The 21067-nt window shown below is 44.0% G+C and overlaps 1 protein-coding gene across 3 annotated transcripts in view; it reads right to left on the bottom strand.

Moving 5' to 3' along the window:
• NFIC (nuclear factor I C) overlaps positions 1-21067 on the bottom strand; it is a 147608-nt gene that overhangs the window by 80322 nt on the left and 46219 nt on the right. The window lies entirely within an intron of this gene.

The raw sequence follows: 21067 nt of genomic DNA, 5'->3' as shown, positions 1-21067 counted from the left end.
CAAGCTAAATCCAAAAACCCTAGGGAATTCCTGGAAGCTTGGCTCTCAGACACATCAGCCATCAGTAGACACATAGAGATAAACCACATTTAGGCACCATTCAAAAGAGACAACAAAAAAGCTAAGAAGGAAACAAAAAGACCAGAACATGTCCTCTCCAGCAGCCTACACCCAGATAAGCAGGGATTAACACCAGACAAACAATCAAGCAGACAACAATGCCTGAATCAAGGAACTACCAAGGAGATAAACAATCAAGCAGACAACCAATCAAACAGAGGATAATACCCTAATCAAGCAACTACCAAGGAGAAACCCACCAACACTGGCAGGGCAAACTACTTAATATAAACAGGGAGCAAACCCCACACTCCCTCACACTGATGATGTTACCTAGTCAGGTAATGAAGCATCTGCAAGCAAACAACCAAGCTCAGAGAGCACCAAAGACTCCACAGTTCAACCCTGAGCTACAGATATTCTCTTCTGTTGATACTGATGTAGATCCTTATCGATATTTATCATTCTCTTGCATTCTCTGTCATTTTTAAGGATTATCAGTACACACAGTCCTGGTGAAATCCAACAGCAAAAATGTGAAGTAAATGTTTAAAAACATAGCATCAACTTTTAAAGGCATTGAAACAATTGTGCCTCCTTAAAAACGAGTTTATATTTCAAGGTCCAACCTTTGCTGGATATTCCCTGAATATTCTAGCATTACAGAGAGGCGTAGACTAGATGACAATAGTTTGAGATTTATAACGATCAATATCTGATTGCATTCCCTAGATCAATGGAATTTTACACAGTTTACTAATCCTGTTTACATCCTGATCGTCTCTTAATGAGTTTTGGTTGCCCTCTGAGGTTCATCTCCCTTCAGTATTTTCTCCTCACTACAACCCAGTTGAAAGGATGCAACTTGCTCAAAGTTCCTACATTTCATGGATAAGTTAGATTAAACCATATAACCACTGGATTGCATTGATACTCTTGAATTATTTTTGATAGCATTTGAAAGATGACATGAAAGGGAATGCAGTATTTGATGATGGGACGATAGAGTGAGGAAGGAAGGAAGGAAGGAAGGAAGGAAGGAAGGAAGGAAGGAAGGAAGGAAGGAAGGATCCTCTGGATCAAACCAAATGCCCATAAGTCACACATCCTGTTTGCAACAGTGAACAAGAACAGCTGTTTTCAAGAAAACTCACAAGCAGCTGTCCCCTGTTGTTTATCCTCAACTCTTTCCTTCCCCTGCTCCTATTTCTCTGAGTTTGCCTCACTCCTTTTCAAAGCCAACTAGGCTTAGTGGCCAGCAACCAAAGTCATAAATTAAAGACAGGTTGTGTCTACTCTTTATGAATGCCTTTGGGTGACTCAGCGTTTCAGCATTGCTGAAGAAAAGGTCCTCCTGCCTGCCAATTTTCTCCATTCTGCACAAGATTTGGTGGATCTGATTTATTTTTTTCTCCTCTGGACTCCACACCTCTCCAGAGCAGCACAGGATGAGAAGAAAATCCAGAATCCTTCCAAAAGATAGCTATGAGGTACCTTTCTTCAGATGAGTTCATTTAATATAAAAAGTGTGCAACCGTCTGAGTTCTCCAGAACACTTCATCAGGTTCAGCATTAGAAAACACAGAGAAGGCAGCGGGGGAATAATGGAATTGTTTAATAATTAGGCTGGGTGTTTAAAGCCACGAGACTAACTTGAGAGACTAAGCGGATCCCATTCCACTGTTTGGACTTACATAGCTGGAATGGTTTCTTAAGCTGAAGTAAGGAAGCTTAGAGGCTTCATTCGCTCTAAAGCAAATCTGCTTTATGTACACATAATTTTGAACCCCGTCCCTCTCCCACACAAAATGATGAAAAAACAAAAAATACACCACCACAGTGCTATCACCCAAGGAGGCCACAAAAGTCCTTGCCAGTTAACAGTGGGCAGAGTTGCCCACAGCTGCCAAGAAGCCATCTGGAGCCCACTCCCCACCCCTGATTTCCTCGCTGCCCCCCCAAATGAGGTGCCATACTATTCTCCCAACACCCAGGCCATTTCTTCCTGTTAGGAGCTGGCTTTGGGGCATATTGCCACCTGCCTGCCCATCTGCCCAAAGCTGGCATTGCCATCTGCTCAGCCTCCTCACCAGGGTGCCCACAAGCACCAAGGAGACAGCTGGTGTCGGGTTTTCCCAGGCCAGTGGCGATGCCAAGGCCAAGGGCCGCTCCAAATGGGAGCTGTCTGTCTGCCTGCCTGTTATGTGGCACAAAAAGGGATCGGTGGCAAGCAACGGATTCCTTTTCATTCAGAGGGTGAGGAGCAGTCTCCAGCCATGCCAGGGGTGGGACAAGGGGGGGGGCGCTGCAAAGAAGTCTTTGTGATGGGGTGGGCAATGCAGAGTGCTAGAAAACCAAGCTATACCGTGTGCCTTTCTGACATTCTTTTTGTTATTTATAAAGCCTCCTTAAATTAAGAAAGAAAGGTAGCAACGCTCAGGAATCTCACCCCAATAACTTTGATTATGGAATTCATTTTATCTATTTATTTATTTATTTAGCAAATTTAGATGGCTGCCCAACTCACACATGGTGACTCTGGGTGGCTTACAAAATTAAAATCCACAGTACAAAAAAAAAATTGAGACACCAGCCCCCCCCCGCAGCGGCTATAAACACAATCATGCAATTTCACCATTAAGTACTATATGAAAGTTCTAAAGCAATACGGATTAAATTCTTCCTCTCCAATAATGCCCTTTGTCATCTTTGGACCCTGCCCCCCATCTATATCATTTTTTTTTTAATTCATTTCTGTGAAAAGCATTTGTTGCCACACAATGGCAATTTTTTAAAAAAAAGGTGCATTCACTGGATGAAATTGAACAGATTCATAAGTAAATGGATGCATCCTCTAATACTAGATAGTTGTCCTATTCCATTCTTAACTGCATTTCTATACCCCAGATAGCTGACCCCCCTCACGTGTTTCACAAAATAAGACTAAAAGTGTAAAATTCAATCGCATTATCTACAACCAAAACCCAATTCAAAATGGCTGTTGAATAAACTTAAAGTAAAGCCAATAGCGTGAAAAGCCATTTTAAAAGAAAGTGAAGGAGAATGGAAAAAAGTCTTCACCTGGCCTCAAAGAGAATTCAGCGTAGGCAGCCAAATGGGGTTATATGAAGGAGGTCATTTGCAAAGTGAGCAGAACCACCACAACTGCTGCCTTTTTACTGATTCTTTAAATTTTTATTAATACAAACAGTACAGCCACAAAACATCAAAGATAAAAAAAGAGCAGAATGATAAAAGCAAAGCAAAACTAATTCACCAGTTTAATGCTGGCCTTTGTGTTGTGGTTGTCAACAGCTCCTTTCCATCATCTTTATAGGAAATACATCCTCCAAGCTCCAATAGGATGCGGACTTCCCCACCAAGGTAACTTAGACTTTTCCAAGGTTAAATGTAGAGTATGTTCCTTAAGGCCAAATCCCAGGCATGACCAACTCCTTGGCTGAATTGGGACTTGAGCTCAGATCTGTCTAAACCTTCTAAAACAGCATTTCTCAACCTTGGCAACTTTAAGACGCATGGACTTCACCTCCCAGAATTCCACAGCAACCAAGTTGCCCAGGTTGAGAAATGCAGTTCTAAAAGATGACTTACTCATTATGCAGGATGAGGTGGTAGAATTCTAAATCTCATTGCTTCTGACCACTAGCAAACTGGAGACTGAATGCTATTAAAGTTTCTCCACAAGAAAAAAATTGATCTCCTGGCCTGTGGAAAAGTACCACAAAAACAATAATGGCTTAGAGGTGATCTCTGCCTGAAGCGCTAGTTTTCTTACACATGTGGAATTAAAATATCTCCTGCCTTTCTGCAGTCTGATGTAACAAGCTCTGAGGTTCTAAGCATATCCCATTAAGTTCAACAGCAGACTTTATTTGGGTCAAAGACTAGCATAAAATGACAAAACTACAGTAGTGATGAACAAACAAGCTGATCTCTGGATGAGATGGCTAACTGGTCCAATCCACTCAGATAATTTTAAAATGGCAATTTAAAAAAAATAATTTTATTTTAAAATTATTTTTTAATTAAAGAATTTTTTAAAAAAAAATGATGTTACCTAGTTAGGTAATGAAATGTCTGCAAGCAACCAACCAAGTTCAGAGAACACTAAGGAGTTCACAATTTTAAAATTGTTTTTAGGCTTTAAAAACATCAACTGAAAGGTACTATTGGTGAGCCTAGATGCCTCGTACCAGAAGACAGGATTTGAAAGTTGAAATGACAAGGAAGCTGATTTCAGCTAAGCACTAGGAGAAACGTATGTTTTAAAATTGCTTTAGTGTGCAGAAAAAGGACAAAACACATGAACGCATGCACAAAACACTAAAACCAGAAAAGAAAAAAGAAAAAAAACGGCTCAGTTTTTAAACGGAGCATTAAACCTTGAACTTACTAATATTGATCAGTTTTTCCATTACATCAATACAGAGCCATTTCATAAGCAACAAGTGACCACAGATCATCCATCTGAGTTTGTAAAACTTGGGGTGGCATTATCTTTCCATCTTAAAAAAATATTTTATGCTATATCCCATGGTTTTTAAGGCTGGAGTTCTTCATTCTATCCTAATTCTAAAGTTTGGATACTTAATTCAAAATCACACTGACATCTTTACACTGTATTAATCTTTCCAAAACCATATTCAAAAATGGATGGACACTAAGCCAAAAACCAGGGCAGTAACAGGACAAGCCCACCTTCTCCACCATTTTACACTTCCAGCACATTGAGGGCTAATAGCCTTCCCTTCTTGAACATTCTTGGAAGGGTCCAACAAGCATAATATAGAGATTGTAGAATTAATTATCTTAAGATCAAAGAGAGACAAAAAATGACGTTTGACAGTGGAACAGCCTGTCTCAGGAGGTACGGGGTTCTCTAGTCCAGATGACCATTCACTCAGGATTCTTTAGCTATACTGTATTCCAGGGTTTCTCAGCCAGGGTTGCGTGGCACCCTAGGGTTCCGCGAGAGGTCACTAGGGGTTCCTGGGAGATCACACTTTATTTTAAAAATTATTTCAAATTCAGGCAACTTCACATTAAAGAAATACGTTTCACTCTTTATTTTCAGTTAAGAATACTGTCAGTGCATATATACAGGCCTACCCATGAAACAAATATAATTTTGTAATTTCTGGCCTATATTTGAGCTTCAATGTGCAGGGGTTCCCCAAGGCCTGAAAAATATTTCAAGGGTTGCTCCAGGGTCAAAAAATTGAGAAAATTTTTGCTGTATTCTGTACTGCAAGAAGTGCCTGAGGGCACGGGGTTGGGGTTGGGGGTTAAAAAAATCAAGATGGCATGCAATCAAAGCCCCACACTTTTTTACACACGCAGACACCTCTGTTTCCTGCCTCAATCAGAGTTAGACTGGATGATCTCCAAAGTGATTTCAGCTTTATGCACAGCCCCTGACACTGAAATCAATTTACGTTCACACAGTTAGGTCCTAAAGCACTCCAAACAGAGTTATCACTTTGGAAAAGATTTCCCTTCCTTTGCTCAGCACACATCCCCCAAAAATGAAGGCGACGGGGAATATACAGTTCAATTTTTAACGAGAAAGAGGTGCTGGGGCGTAAATCAAACTGAGTTGCTCACTGAGATGGAGATGTTCTTCACTCCCTCTAGGTCACTGCTTGTTCTCTGGGAAATACACTCTTCACGCTCTCAGAAACATTCTCACCTTGTGCTGCTGCTTCGTAGACTCCAAGTCTGAGCACCACTTCTGGATTTGAATACAAGAAAACAACATGCTCCCTCAACACTAACAAACCTCTCTACATGCAGACAGCTAGCACATCAGGGTGTTGCTCCAATTTATTGCCTATAGGGAGATACTCTAAAGGTAATGATTAAAACTGGGAAAGCTTAAGAATTGGGGGGATCTCTCTTCAATTTGCACCAGTTAATTCAGTGTTTCTCCACCTTGGCAACTCTAAGGCATGTGGATTTCAACTCCCAGAATTCCCCAGACAGCAATGCTGTCTGGGGAATTCTGGGAGTTGAAGTCCACACGCTTTAAAGTTGCCAAGGTGGAGAAACACTGAGTTAATGAAAATTGAAGGTGGGCAGCGTAAGTCACTCCTGGGTAGTATGGAAGAAGCATTTAAATGGGTTCCATTTTTGGAGAAAGTCAATAAAAGTGGGAAACTGCCACTCAGCCCTAAAACGTCTGGGCTATATTCCCACAACACACAGCAGCACAACTAATCACATTTTAGCTTAACAAGTCATGGAAACGCAGCCATAGTCCTGAGTTAATTGTTCTCTGTCAGCCTAATCTACTTTGCAGAGTTGTTGTAAGGGTAAAAGAAAATCATAGGAAACCTTTCCAACAAAGGTTGTTGGACATGGTTAACATAAAACTGGTGGCACTCAGGGAAGAATGTTTTAAATGGTCCTTTCTGGGAAGGGCAGCTGACACATTTGAAAGGAAAACATCTGCGGCAGTGTTCCCCAACCTTCGCCATTTCCAGGGATGTGGACTTCAATTCCCAGAATCCTACAGCCACTGATGAGAATTCTGGGAGGTGAAGTCAACATGTCTGGAAGTTATCAAGTTTGGAAACCCTGCTACGGCCAGCAAAATTAATGGGATTGAAGGGAGTCATAACCAAGTTGAAATATAAGATACATAATTGTATTCTGTCAACTAAACAAATAATTGTAAAGATTCCTGATTGTGACTGAGAACTCTAGAGGTTGGTGTCTCCATACATCTGGAGATCCTGTGTGTGAGTGTGTATGTAAGCAAGTGTGGGTTCAGGGTTATAAATCTACCTCAAAGTTGGCCATCATTGTTCAACAGCTTTTGGGTCAGCTCCTGGAAGAAACAGGATGCTGGGCAGAAACAGCCATTAATCTCATCCAGAAAAAAAAAGGTTTTGTGCTCCCTCTGGATCTACCTGGGGAATCCCTTTCCGCCTCCAGCCCCACCCCTTTCAGCTCCTCAGACTCTTCCCATGGGAACACCCCTTCCCGGCCCCCACCCCCACAAATCCCCGCAGCTGGCAAGTTTGGAAAGCTGTGTTCTGAGAGGCAATCAGCACTGGCCTCCTTCTGTCTGCCAAAATAGGACGAGTGATTCTAATGGAGTTCCTGGCAGAGAAACTCGGTGCAAGAGAAGGGCTGGGGAGGGGAAGCGGGGGGAGCACCGGCAGCTGCCGCCATCGTGGCACTGAATGAAGGCAGGCCTGCTGCCAACCGGGTAACTGCAAACCCATTAGAGGCCAAGGAGTTTGCCAAAGCGGGAAGGAGCAGGGGAGGGGAACAGGTGCACGCCAGACTTCCCATTTCATCTTTAATTCAACAGCCACAAAGAGTGAGGGAGCAGCTGAGCGGCATTCCCTCCCACACGACATAGGAGCCATGGGTCTCCCAGTGAAACAGCGGTTCTTGCCCCAACCTTTGGCTTGCCAAAGGTCATTGCCCACCACCGTCTGCACACTCAGACCCACGGTTGGCAAACGGCTGCCTAGCCTACAAATCGGGCATCAGAGATTCTTTGCCAAGCTTCCATAAATGACAGAGAGAATACATCAAAGGCAACGCTGAAGCATCCACAGAGCCCACCACCAGCATCAAAAACATCTCAGCAGAGCATCAGGAAGGACGCAGATCTCCTTTCACAGCTATTCTTTTGTTGCATTTTCATCTGCTCCACCCTCCTAAAAGAACCGCGATAGAAATTTATAAAGTTTACACAGGCATGATTCTGAAAAGGAAGGGGTGCTCTTCCACCCTTTTTTTAGAGAATGACAATCTGTCACTGGTGCCCTGTTGATGGAAGGAAGCCCCTGCCACAAGGAAGGTCAAGAGCTGCTTGCCTGAAGATGGATGGATGGATGGATGGATGGATGGATGGAAGGAAGGAAGGAAGGAAGGAAGGAAGGAAGGAAGGAAGGAAGGAAGGAAGGATCAGACAGAGAGAGAACTGATGAAGAAATCTCTCGACAGATATTAGGTACAATAGATTAATCTCTGCTTTGGAATGATTTGCACACTCTGTTAATCCAAAATTAGATTGGATTAGAGCAGTGTTTCTCAACCTTGGCAACTTTAAGATGCGTGGACTTCAACTCCCAAAATTCCCCAGCCAGCATTGGCTGGGAAATCCTGGGAGATGAAGTCCACACATCTTAAAATTGCCAAGGCTGGGAAATACTGGATTAGATTACTAGACTGTGAACTGTGACTGATCCACATGTCAATGCACCAGCCACCAGTTTAAATCTGGACCTTTCCAATCTGGAGTACTGATGCAGAGTTAAACGGCTTAGAACCAGGCTCCCCAAAATACTCCTGTATTGACCTACCCAAATCCAGAGGTTACCATCTCAGCCCTACTCCAGAGGTTCCCCCAAGACAAAAGAGAAGGCTACTAGAGAAAAAAAAATCTGTACATAGGAGTGCGCAGGGAGGAGATGAAGATGGCAGCCACTGAAGACGGACGTGAAAAAGGAGCAGGGCTTTAATGGCATGGGTGTGGCTGCTCCCTTTACTTTTTTGATGCCCCTGCAGATACTTCTGTCCCTGTCACCTTTTCCCCAATGCCTTCCCCAAAAAGGCTTACCTGGTGCCTAAACGAAGTTTCTTTTGTTCAGTGCGAGATGGAAACATTTCCTTTCTCCTCACCAGGAATTTTAGAAGATTCTTGGGGAGCTTTCCGATCTTTGTACTTTGTTGGTTTTATCCCATGATGTTTTATTAACTAAGAAGGATACTGGGCAGTATAAAGATGCGGTCATTTCATCAAGGAGATCCTCCTGAGCCAAGGCACTCTGCCTCCCCATATCAGAGAGTGCGACAAACAACAGGGGCCAGCAGTTGCCTTCATAAATTGCTTGTAAACTGTTTGGAGGCTGTCCACTGTTGGAAACTGTATGCTGCCTGTGGCCCAGACACATTTCTCCTATTTTGGATAAGATCTAGAGACCCAAGAGCTGCCACTCTCTCACATGAGGTGGATTCCTTCGTACTGCGATAGTAACCCAACATACAGTGTTATGTTGATCACATAAGTAGAATAAAGTTGCAGAGGAGCTCACAGCCCAGGTTGCGGTACTGGAAGTTATTACAGGTAGTCCTCGACTTACGACCATTCATTTAGCAACCATTCAAAGTTACAATGGTGCTGGAAAAAGTGACTTACGACCAGTCCTCACACTTCAATCCATTGCAGCATCCCTGCGGTCATGTGATCAAACTTTAGGAGCTTGGCCACTGGCATGTATTTGTGATAGTTGCAGTGTCCCGGGGTCACACAATCCCCATTTGTGACCTTCCCAGCCAGCTTCCGACAAGCTAAATTAATGGGGGAAGCTGGATTTGCTTAACAACCTCATGATTCATTTAACAACCATGGCAAAAAAGGTCATGAAATTGGGCGTGGTCACATGATGCCTCACTTAACAACTGCATTGCTTAGTGACTAAAGTTCCAGTCCCAATTGCGGTCGTAAGTCAAGGACTACCTGTATACTCTTTTTGTGATAGACAGCTAGCCAGGCTTCACTTCCATATCCCCAGTGAAAAAGCCTAGCTCTACTATACCACCAAAGGCCTTGCGTTGTCAGAAGGTTTCTCCTTATGCTTAAGTAAAATCCAGCTCCCCATAATTTTCACCCTTCTGTTCCAGTCCCACTGAATTCCGAGAGACCAAATCTGCTCTCTCTTCTTCCTACAGCTCTTCAGACAGCAATCACACTTCCTCTTACTCTCTAAGTCAGCATTTCTCAACCTTGCCAACTTTAAGCTGTGTGGACTTCAGCTCCCAGCAATGCTGGCTGGGGAATTCTGGGAGTTGAAGTCCACACAGCTTGAAGTTGCTGAGGTTGATAAACGCAGCTCTAAGTGCTCCCTGCTCTGTTCTTCACAGGATGTAGTTGCCAGACATACAGGAAGCTCATCATCCTGATCTCCCTCATCCTGGACATCTTCCATTGTGTTGATATCCTCCTTGCAATCTGACACCTAAAACCAGACATGGTTTTCCAAATGTGCCTTGACCATCAGTATTGAAATATAAATGTTTTTAAATGCCCACACCTTTTATGAGGATTAGAGGAATGCCCAGCTGAAGCCCTGTCATGCCCAAGTATTTCCATTGGCTAAAGGGGGCATCAGCCAGCCCCCAAACGCTGACCTGCAATGGATCAGAGCAAAACCAGCAATGCAGCAAAACTCGCACATGCACACAGAGATACAACTGTTCTGCAGCCTTGTGGTCACCACTTTCTCACCAGCACCCCACCCCAATAAATAAGTAATCGGTTTAAGATTGCAGTCTGTGGCTTTGGCCAAAAACGAATCTCGGAGAGAAGCATCTTTCACGGCCCTGAGTATCTGACCGCCCTTATTCTTCCCTTCCCTGCGGTGATACTTCAGGTTTTCTCTAACACAGGGTGACCAGATGTATCCAAATTTTGTGGGAGGTGTTCTGGGTGTCAGGCACACACCACAAATACAAAAAATTGCCTTGTAGAGTGAGAAGCAGGAAACTTTGATGACAAGAGCAGCAGCAGGCTTGAACCAGCCTGGGGGAAAAAAATCACCTTTGCCATTCATTGCATCAAGGGCTACGAGATCAGGGCTGCAAGATTCTGGATGACTACTAGAAAAAAGCAAAGGGGATTTTTGTTATCTCTTTGCTCCTATCAGGCTCAAATTATCCTACTTTGGACACACTGTGCGAAGACCCAGCTCTCTGGAGAAGGCTCCAGTGCTGGGGGAGGCGAAAGGAAAGCGAAGAAGAGGACGACCAGCAGCAAAGGGGATGGAATCGGTTACAGTGGCAAGGAGTGCACCGTTGGGAGACCCAAAACACCAGGTAAGGGACAGATTGTCCTGCAGAAAATCTATCTTTGTGGTTGCTAAGAGTCAACAATGACTTGATGGCACATAATCAATCAGCCTTTGCTCCTACGTAGTACAGATAGTCCTTGAGTTACGATGGCCGTTGGGACCAGAATTTCCATCGTTAAGTGATGTGATCGTAAAGCGGGATATCATGTGACTGCATCACTTAATGACAGCAATCTTGACAGTCCCAGTTGCTGTTGTTAACTGAATCCCACCGGTCATTAGCCAAGGACCCACCCCGATCGAAGGCACTCCCATCTTGGTCCCCCCCAGCCCCAAGCCTTGATAAGGTAAGGGAATGCCTCTTCTTCAACTCCCCCCACCCCATCCGTTTGGCCACCTTGCACTCCACCACCTCTGCCAGCCTTGCAATCCTGCACTCACTGGCCCTGTTGCCCCTGCCGGCCTTGATCATGTGACTGGGGGAGGGGTGCAAAGGCCGTAACTTCAGGGACTGGGAGTAACTACAATTTGTTCAGTGCCGCCGCAACTTCAAATGGTCGCTGAACGAATGGTCATAACTCAAGGACTACCTGTAGTCATCTGGATTTTTGCAGCCTAGATACAAAGACTCTAATTGCAGCTGCATCGGCACCTGAGGTTATGGATTAACTTTAATAAATACGCAAATTTATCCAAATTAATGTGTCCCCATTATTCCTCTTGGAACTCTGGTCATTCTGGCCCAAGAAAATATCCAAGTATTTTGGGGGAGAAGGTTCATCCTCCAATGGGCCATTTTTAGACAGCTCTGACATACCTCGAAGCAAAGGCTGATGCTGGGTAGCATCACAAAGCAGACCCAGAGCACTTCGTCTCACTGTGTCTCACTGTGTCAATAATCACTGTGTCTCATCCTAACCTGTCTCAGAGTGTGGTTACTGTAGGGAAAAATTACCCTACATTAAGTTCCTGAATCAAGCTCCTACATTAAGCTCCTGAAGGAAAGGTAGAATATAAATCTAATGAATAAAATCAATAATCCAAAATTATTTTTTACATCTTATGCATCTCACGCTGACTCGTCATTTCTAGCAAGGCCATTTAGGCATTTTGGCCCAGTAGATGCTTTGGGGAAGGGAACTCCAGACTGCATCTCGCTGGGCTCTAGCAAACTTCAGAGGATAACTCTGAGAGTCCCTTTTGATGCAAAACAAACACCAAGGAAATCTGACCAAATTACAAGATGTGAAATTTAGTAGAAATTTTCCACTTGCGCAAGACATTCCTGGACTGTCTTTTGAAACAAAGCTCAGTATGGACTTTGAGAGGAGAGAGGATCATCATGGGATAAAACAGTTTTGGGGCACTTTCAAGCACTTGGAAAGACACGATGGACCAACTAGCTTTTTGGGTGTGATGAACATGCTGTACTCCTAGAGGACATTTCAGGCGCCAAGCGATCTTTTATGACTATAAACATCTCGGCGAGGAGGAGAAGCCAGATTGAATCTTATCGTCATTTAACAACAAAAGTTATTCAAAGCAATAGGGGAGTGCCTGAAAGTTGGAAGCAACATTAATGGCTCCCCAAGAAGCCGCAGCCAAACTGTATTCCCGGCAGCCAAAGGGAGAAGCCGCGGCACCCAATTTCCCACCCCCACCCCGCCTCCAATTTAAGTCAGGGAATGGGCAGCCTTCTCGCGTGCCTGCTGAGCTCAGGAGATTGCAGAGCCCAAGAAACCCAACCGTATTGGCACTGGGCACCTCCCTCCACTGAGGAAGAGTGGGCTGCCCATGAGCTTGGCACAAGAGGATGGCACAGACGCAAAGCCTGGCATATAAACAAAAATTGGCAGATTGTGGCCATCTGCTTGCTTTTCATCCTTCCGGGGGTGGGGGGTGGGGGTGGACTGGAGGAGGCCTCTTGCCAATTTGAGGAGCAGGAGAATAATATACAATAGGTGACAATTTCCCAAAGTCTTCCTTGCCCTCTGTGTGTATGATGGGTTAAGGTCAAACCCGTGGTTTGGCTGCACCTGGTAATCGCCCTACAATGCTTGTGCACCTGAAAAGGAAACTTACAGCACTTGTTACCTGCTCTCCCACCATGATGCTTGGCATCGAGCTTAGTGTTTCCTTAACAAGTACAAGTTTTGCCGTGCGTAGTATCTAAAATGTTCAGCTTTTCCGCATTGTTTATAGGGATGGGTGACTCCACTTCAGTATCCCGAGGGCAGAATTTTTTGAAGCCCGTTTCCCCATCCCATTCCTGCAGCTGCTTGTCATTTGGGGGATAACAAGTCTGCATGAAAATTCATACACAATTTTGCAGGGATTTCTTCTGATGTACGCCTACAGACATACACACATACATACATACATTACTCATCCGCTTTTTCGTTTCAGGATAAGCAACATAATGCCAAATGCAGAAAAGACGTAAGAAATTAAAGTCACGAGAAAAGGAAATGTAGCTAAATTTGCTGTTTACACCAACATCATTCACTACACCTCTCATACTGTTATGTCCTCGCAAAACCACCGTGTCCATATCCCACTTCATACATTGCCTTTGTTCATTAAATCTTGTGGATCTCTTTAATTCTATTCAGCCATGACTTCCTGGTGATCCCATTTCTTTCAATCCATTCACTTGTCCTTCACATATCTGATTTGCAATTTGGTCCTCATTTACTCTTTCTATATGACCAAACCACCTCAACACACTGTTTGTATTCAGTCTCCATTCATTCATTCTTGACTCTGTCCCATAAGTTCCATACACATTTCTTAAGTATCCCATTCCCTCAGTTCAACTCCTGTTTCTCTTGACATACCCAACTCCCACTTCCATATAAAAAGTAGGCAGAAACCCTCTTATACAGACCGTTTTTGCTTCTCTCAACATCCATTCATCCCTCACAATAGACCACACATCATCTACTACTTTTCTACCAGCATTTTCACATCTCCAAATTTCTCTATTGTATCCTCTTTAGTAAACATTATATCAAGATACGTACATTCATCTACTTGCCCTGCTTTTCATCATTTATGTATAACTAATTATTGTTAATTCCATTTTCTCATTCCAGAAGGGCATTAATTTTCTGATCCATATTCCCTGCTGCATTATACAATCTTTCTAATATTCACTGCAAATCATTCAGTTTCTCAACTAATTACCCAACGTCCTCTGCATAGAAAAGAGCACGCACATTCATCTCCTCAACCAACAGACCTCTAATATTACCACAAATATTCCTATATACATTAAGCCATGTGCGAAGCATTCTATTTATTCTCTCACATGCTTTATTACCATTGCATATCCTCTTAACAATTTCAGGAATCACCATTTTATCAAAACATTCCATCATTCAAAGATGTTTTTTTCTAAATCAACAAATGTACAATCAACTTTCTTTCTTGGATTCAGATATTTCTCAATGACCTGCAAAAGAGCCAAACCTGTCCTGCACATCCTCTGCCTGGCATAAAACCACACTGCACTTCCCAAATTTTGCTCATTGACACCTCTTGTACCTTTTCAATTAGAATTCTGCCAAACACATTCCTAGGCACACTTAACAAACTAATCCCCTGTAGTTTTTGCATTTCCTCTTGCTCTTAATCATCAAGCACAGATGTCATCTTCACATGCAAGTTACACAGGTGTATTTTTCTATGAATGCATGCCAAAAAAAAGAGAGCATATATTTGGGTGAAATGGGAGCAAGATTATAGACCACACACATCTAGCTCTTCAAAAGTTGCTGGGTTGTAACATCCATTGTGTTTCACCATTGGCTGAGCTAGCTAGACCCAATTAGAGTTGTGCCTTCTTAATAATAAGTAGAAGATCATACCATATTTATCCCTAACTTAATATAATAGGTAGTCTTCATTGAGTGACTACAATTGGGACTGGCACCTTGGTCGTTATGTGAAGCAATCACTAAATGAAACAACTGTGTTTATGACCTCCCTTCAGCTTTCCTTTGCTTTACAGATCTGCGAAGGTCATCAATGCGAGGATTGGTTGTAAAGTTATTTTTTCATCACTGGCATAACTGCAAATAGTTGCTAAACGAGGCAGTCACTAAACAAGGACTACCTGTATGCAGCTTGTTACATATTCTTTGACTAGAGGAGAAATTCTAAGTACAAAAGCAGCATGATAACTGTTTTTGCATTTGCGTAGCAGTGTGGGAAGTGAAATCTCATTAATAACCTGCCTTTCTTTTAACGGAGTACTGTACAAGGTTCAAAGCACATCTGGTTTGTAATCTCCCCCTGCCACCCACAATTTTATCCTTGCAACAATCCTGTGGAGTCAATCAGGTTGAAAAAAGAGTAATTGGCCAAAGGCCACTAGGGAATTTCTTGGCTAAGTGAAGATTTGGACTGAGCTACCCTGAACATAATCCCAAGCTCTAGTCCCATGTTTCTCAACCTTAGCAACTTTAAGATGGGTGGGCTTCTACTCCCAGAATTCCCCAGCCAGCATTGCTGGAATTCTGGGAGTTGAAGTCCACCCATCTTAAAGTTGCGAAGGCTGAGAAACACTGCTCTGGTCAGGATGCCGCTGGAACCAGGAAAGTTAAACTGATCCCAGAATAAGAAGCACAAATGGTCCCTTCTCCAACTGAGCTCAGCCCCCAGTCTGCAGGCTTGGGAGGATCTTCCTTCTGAAGAAATCCCCTTGAGACAGAAAGGTTTCAGTTTGATGCTTGAAGGAAGAAGCTAGGAGGCTGCCTCAACGTTCCCGTTTGCACCCATCATTTCAATGGGATGCTCTGAAAAGCAAATCTCCCAACTAGTTTCATCTCTAAGCTGCCTCTTTTCAAGGAAGCCGGCCAAAGGCGAGTGGGCTGATGACACTTGGCCCCTGCTGCTCTGCCAATTCAACAACTTTTCAAATCCTGTTTTATCTCCCCACCACCGCAAAAAACAGCTACCCCCACCTCGTCCTTCCCTTCCCCACACCAACACGGACAGGCATTTTCTTGCCAGAATGCTGAGCGGAGGTGCGATCCAATTTGATCGATGGCAAGAGATTGATTACTATTACGCTGCAATGGTTTTGACTTTCAGCGCTGACCTCCTAACGTGCAACTGGGAGAAGCCTTCTCCCCCCTCCCCATCCTCTCCTCCCTTCCCCCACTGCAGTCACAGCTTAGGCCCTGTGCAAATACTGAGGATGCCAGTCGGGTTGGGGGAGGACAGAAAAAAAAAGGAAAAGAAATGGATGCCCAGATCTCCTGCATTCTTCGCCTAGGTCTATCTGTTTCAGCTGGAGCTGGGATCTCAGGCAGGGATGGTGCACCCCCGCCCCATAGCAAAAGCAAGGGTTTGACTAAATTGCCTTCTGGGGTCCCATCCATGCTTTTTTTCAATTCGGGTCTCAGCGAGCAAGGAGTGGCACCTGATTGAGATGCTAAGCAGCAACGAGGCTTTGGTCTGGCATAGACTTTGCGCCTGCTCTGGCCAGCCATGCTGCTGTTGCAGAGGAATAGGCTGAGATTTTTTTTTTTTTTTTGCTGACGCTGGAGAAAAAAAAGGCATTATCACAAGGAGGGGGGAGAGGCTGCGACTGCTCCAGACTGATAATGTCAGAGACAAACGGCAGCAGCATCTTAACAACAGCTAGCCTGCCAGCCCACTTCCATCCAACCCGTGGAGTTAGTGCCTCCTCTGGTAAGTCTAGGATTCAGTGTCCACTTGAAGAACATGATGCCCGAATCCAGCTTTTCTAGCCTCTGCGTCTCATTGAGACCCTGGCCTAATGCAGTCTTCTTTTCCAAATCCAAAAAGTTTATCTCCGCTGGGTACAATTAAATCCCGGGCAGGTTTAGGTCTGTAGGCAGACATGGTTTTCTACGCATGGCAGGATGCTCAACTGAAAATCTTCAGCAGCTTCAAACCTACCCACTCCATTTTTAGGAAGTTACATCTGAGTGTTTGGTTAATTCTTGATTAGCTAGGGTGCCTGTGTTATCCCCACCACCCCACCCCCGGAAATATTACCCTCACTCTAGATGGGCTTAATTTACTTTCAGCGGAATCAGCACATACCCACCAACTTAGTTGGCTTTAAAAAGGCATGAGAGAGATTCCTGGAAGATTAGGCTTCAGGGCCTGCTAGGCATAATGGTTATGCCTTATCTCCAAGGTCAGATTCAGCAATGACTCAATGTCAGTCATTGGGGGAATAGCGAAAAGCTATCTCTTTTGAACTTCAAAATACAGAGCGGAGTTTTGCAGAAGCTTGGCCACCATGGGGAAGTTTACAATATCTGGAGGGCATCCAGTGTGAAGGCGGGACGAGATTGGACTGATAACGTGCCATCAAATCGATGTTGATTCTTAGCAACCATGCAGGATCACGGCAAAGGCATCATTTCATACCGTGCAGGAGAAGGCAATGGCAAACCATTCCTGTATTTTACCAAGAAAACCATATAGACTAAATTTGGCTTTTCTTATTTTTAAATGTATTCATTTAGGACCTTTATATTCTGTTCTCTCCTTTAATAGCTGTTGCCAGTTTCAAGTCTTTGTGCATCACTGTGATGTCAATTAGCTACTTGGGGATCCCTGACTGGCTGGCAGACTCAAAAAGAAACGAAGGTGGAAAAAATAAACTGTACAGAACCACAGAAGCACGGGCATCTGCTACAAACTGCAACGGCACGCAAAGGATGACACATGCATCACGATGCAAGCCCTAGACCCTCGTACTTGCATCTTGTCATTGCGCACAAGTACGTCAGTCACACGGTTTGTACTGTGACATTGCGACACACATTTAATCATTTCTCCGCTCCCTGCCCGTGCCTTTCCTCTGCGGACATCCATGCCCAGAAGTCGGCGAGGGGATAGAGCAAATGCACACATTTAAAAGAAGGGGTAGTTGATTGATTCTGTTTTGAAGTTAAAAGCAAAACTGCTTTGGAACGGCTCTTGCAAAAGAACATGTCCCAGACCATCGCGGCATCATTAGTGCAAAGACATCTGGTGAAAGTTTGCAACCGAATGAAAAACCAAGATCTCAGCAGTGCAAATGTTTATGCTCAGGTAAAGAGCCAGAGAGTTTCAAAGCAGTATTTTACAAAGAGTTATGGAGAGAATCCTTGCTTCTCATAGTGCACACTAGCTTCCTTCAACTGAGCACCCTCTCAATGCATCAAGCACCCTCTCAATGCATCAAGCCACAGTCCCCATCATCCCCACTCACTTGGCTGAAGTGATGGGAGGGGTAGTCCAGCACCCGTGGTAGGCATCAGGTTGGAGAAACCGGGGAACACCTAAACAGATTTGCTTCACATGCTGCACTTAACCACGGTTGGCTTAACTATGGTGATTGCCAACAGTGGCTGAGTGTGCACAATCTCCTAAGCCATAAACTTTGGTTTACAAACCACAACAGCTGGTCTCATACAATACATTACATCAAACAAACCGCATTATCTTTTAGCAGGCCATACGCTTTTCCAAGAATATTACTTGGGATTCATCTGATTGGGGTAAATTGTAGGGGTGACACAGAAAAATGATTTGCGCTTTCTTTTACTTATGTCTTATTTTCTAACATATGTTCTTATTACTGTGCTGTATTTTATATTTTGTCTTCCGACATGGTCTAATGGCTAATCAGTAAATAATAATAACAACAACAACAATTATTATTATGGATTCCAAAATGCACGGAGAAAGGGAACATTCTGCCAAGGAGCCATGCACAAGAATTCCCATTCTACCCTGAAATCAGGAATCTGGCAGCACCTTTTCCGACTAACCAATTTTATTAACAGGCAGAAGCTTTCATGAATTTTTACCACGGCCAGAGACACAGCAATCTGCGTACAGCCTACCTTAAATAATTTGAAGGAGCCACCTTAAATAAAGGTGGGGGGGACCCAACCACAACTAGCTCAGCCTGGAGAAAGTGACAGCTCCAAGAAACCTTATCTGCTGCCTATTTACTACCAATTAGAGGGATCAGGTGATTTCAAGGCTGCCTCCAGATCCACACAAGGGGGTCAAGGTCAGGCGGCAGCCTTGAAGAGAAGAGGCTTGCAAGGCCCCAACCAGGCAATGATCTCCCAACTCTGTAAAATAATAATAATAATAATAATAAAGCAAAAAAAAAAAGCAGCCTTTTTTTCTCCCCTCTCCTCTTTCCCCCCCCCCCGAAAGTTATTGTTCCTCCCTTCAATAGCCCTCGTGTGAATTTGGAAAGAAAAAGCAAAAAAAAAAAAAGGGAAACCCTGCCATCTCCTTCATTCTGCCCTCCAGATGTGGCAGAGAATTCTGAAATGTCATTTTAAGAGAAACCAGGCAGGGACGTGGCATTTCAAACAGCAGCAGCAGCAACTACAAGGTCCAGCTTTCCCAACCTGGGGGCTCCCCAGATAGGCTGGACAGCAACTCCCTTCAGTCACAGCCAGCATTTTGGTCGGTGGGCGAAGGTTAGGAATGCCGGATTGAGTCGTCCAGCTTGGTTGATTAAGTGGGTGAAGCAGTTCTTACGCTTTCCCTGTCTTAGATGCACTTGACTTCCTTCTGCAGCATGAGACCATTCATCCATCACCCCAATCAGAGGACTCTCCAGGAGTCTCCTTTCCACATGGAGCAGCTGGTGACCAAACCTGAGACCTTGTGGGTAAGCCAAATTAAGCCACCATCATTGTCATCCAACTGGAAGACACGTCCATCTTGGCTGATCAGAGTCTACCGACACCAGCAGAGGCTCTCTAAGCCAGTGTTTCTCAACGTTGGCAACTTTGCTGGCTGAGGAATTCTGGAAGCCAAAGTCCACACACTGTAGAGTTGCCAATGTTGAGAAACACTGCTCTAAGCCATTCAGGCTGAAGTCTTTCCCAGGCCTTCGTAAGAATGTCACAGAGTGTGGCCTTCTGTGCACAAAGCAAATGCACTGCTATTAGGAAGAGGTACAACAAGATTCTAGTCCTCACCAATCTGAATAAAGGGGCAATCAGGCAGAAAACAATACTCTAATCAAGGAATCACCAAGGAGGAAACCACACCCCCACCAAAACTGGCAGGGCAAGCTACTATTTACAAACAGGCAGCAAACCCCACACTCCCTTGCACTGATGATGTTACCAAGTTGGGGAATGAAACGTCTGCAAGCAAACCGCCAAGCTCAGAGAGCATCAAGAACCCCACAAAGGGACACACAGGGATCAAATTAGGCTGCTAGTCATGTAGCCCAGCCTTGTTGAAATTCTAAACTTTCAGAAAAGATCTCTCCAAGCTGTCTGGAATTGTCAGAACACAACTTGTGCTTTATTACAGATTTGTCTTTCTTCTGCTGAGGTTTCCAGGAGGACCTGCTTGACCACTGTAGGAAGAAAAAGCTAAACTGGAAGGTTCATGGTCTGATCCAGTGTGCCACTTTGCAGCTAAGTTCATGTAACATGTGAAATCCTAAACCCAGATTAACAAGATCAAATGGATTTTTTTTCACCTAACGTATTATGTCCAGTGGTATCAGAAAGGTTAAAATCAGCAGAATGGCAGAAGGAGCATCACAATGCGAGCCCTGCCCCTTTTGAATGATGCATGGACAGAAAGGGGGCTCTTGAACCATGAAAGTCCATTTCCCCCCCACTCACTTGCTGCTTCTGATTACCAATGCTCCCTCCACCATCTGCAGATGCAGCTGGTTACGTCCAAGAAAGGAAGCTCATTAAGGCTTAAAAATGTTGGTTTGGTTCATGCAACAGGCTAAGACAATGTTTTAGCTTAATCTAGCTTGTTGTACTAAACCAGCCTTACGTCAATATATAAGGCAGAAAAGTTCTTGATGAAAGCAAACACAAAGTCCTAATTTCTATAGGCACTCTACTGAAATGTGACCCTGTCCCTTTTATTCTAAACTGATTTGCCAATTCTAACATAGAATGCCTGTTCTTATTTAGAACAGTTTAATGAACTCAGGGCAGGTTGTAAAACCTTACATCTGAGCTCTTTAGATGGTTTTTGGCAAGAAACCTTGGTTTTAACTCAGTCATGGCCTTGATGAGTCCCATATGGGCAACTGAAAGGGATTTGATCCCTGAGATACATCCAGTAGCTTTCAAATGTTCTAACTTTCAGGGACCCAATCCCATGATTAATTAGCTACTGCCACAGAACTACTCTCAGCA

The sequence above is a fragment of the Candoia aspera genome, chromosome 1 (assembly GCF_035149785.1).
Source record: "Candoia aspera isolate rCanAsp1 chromosome 1, rCanAsp1.hap2, whole genome shotgun sequence".
NCBI lineage: Eukaryota > Metazoa > Chordata > Lepidosauria > Squamata > Boidae > Candoia > Candoia aspera.
This window is presented reverse-complemented; position numbering and strand designations above follow the sequence as displayed.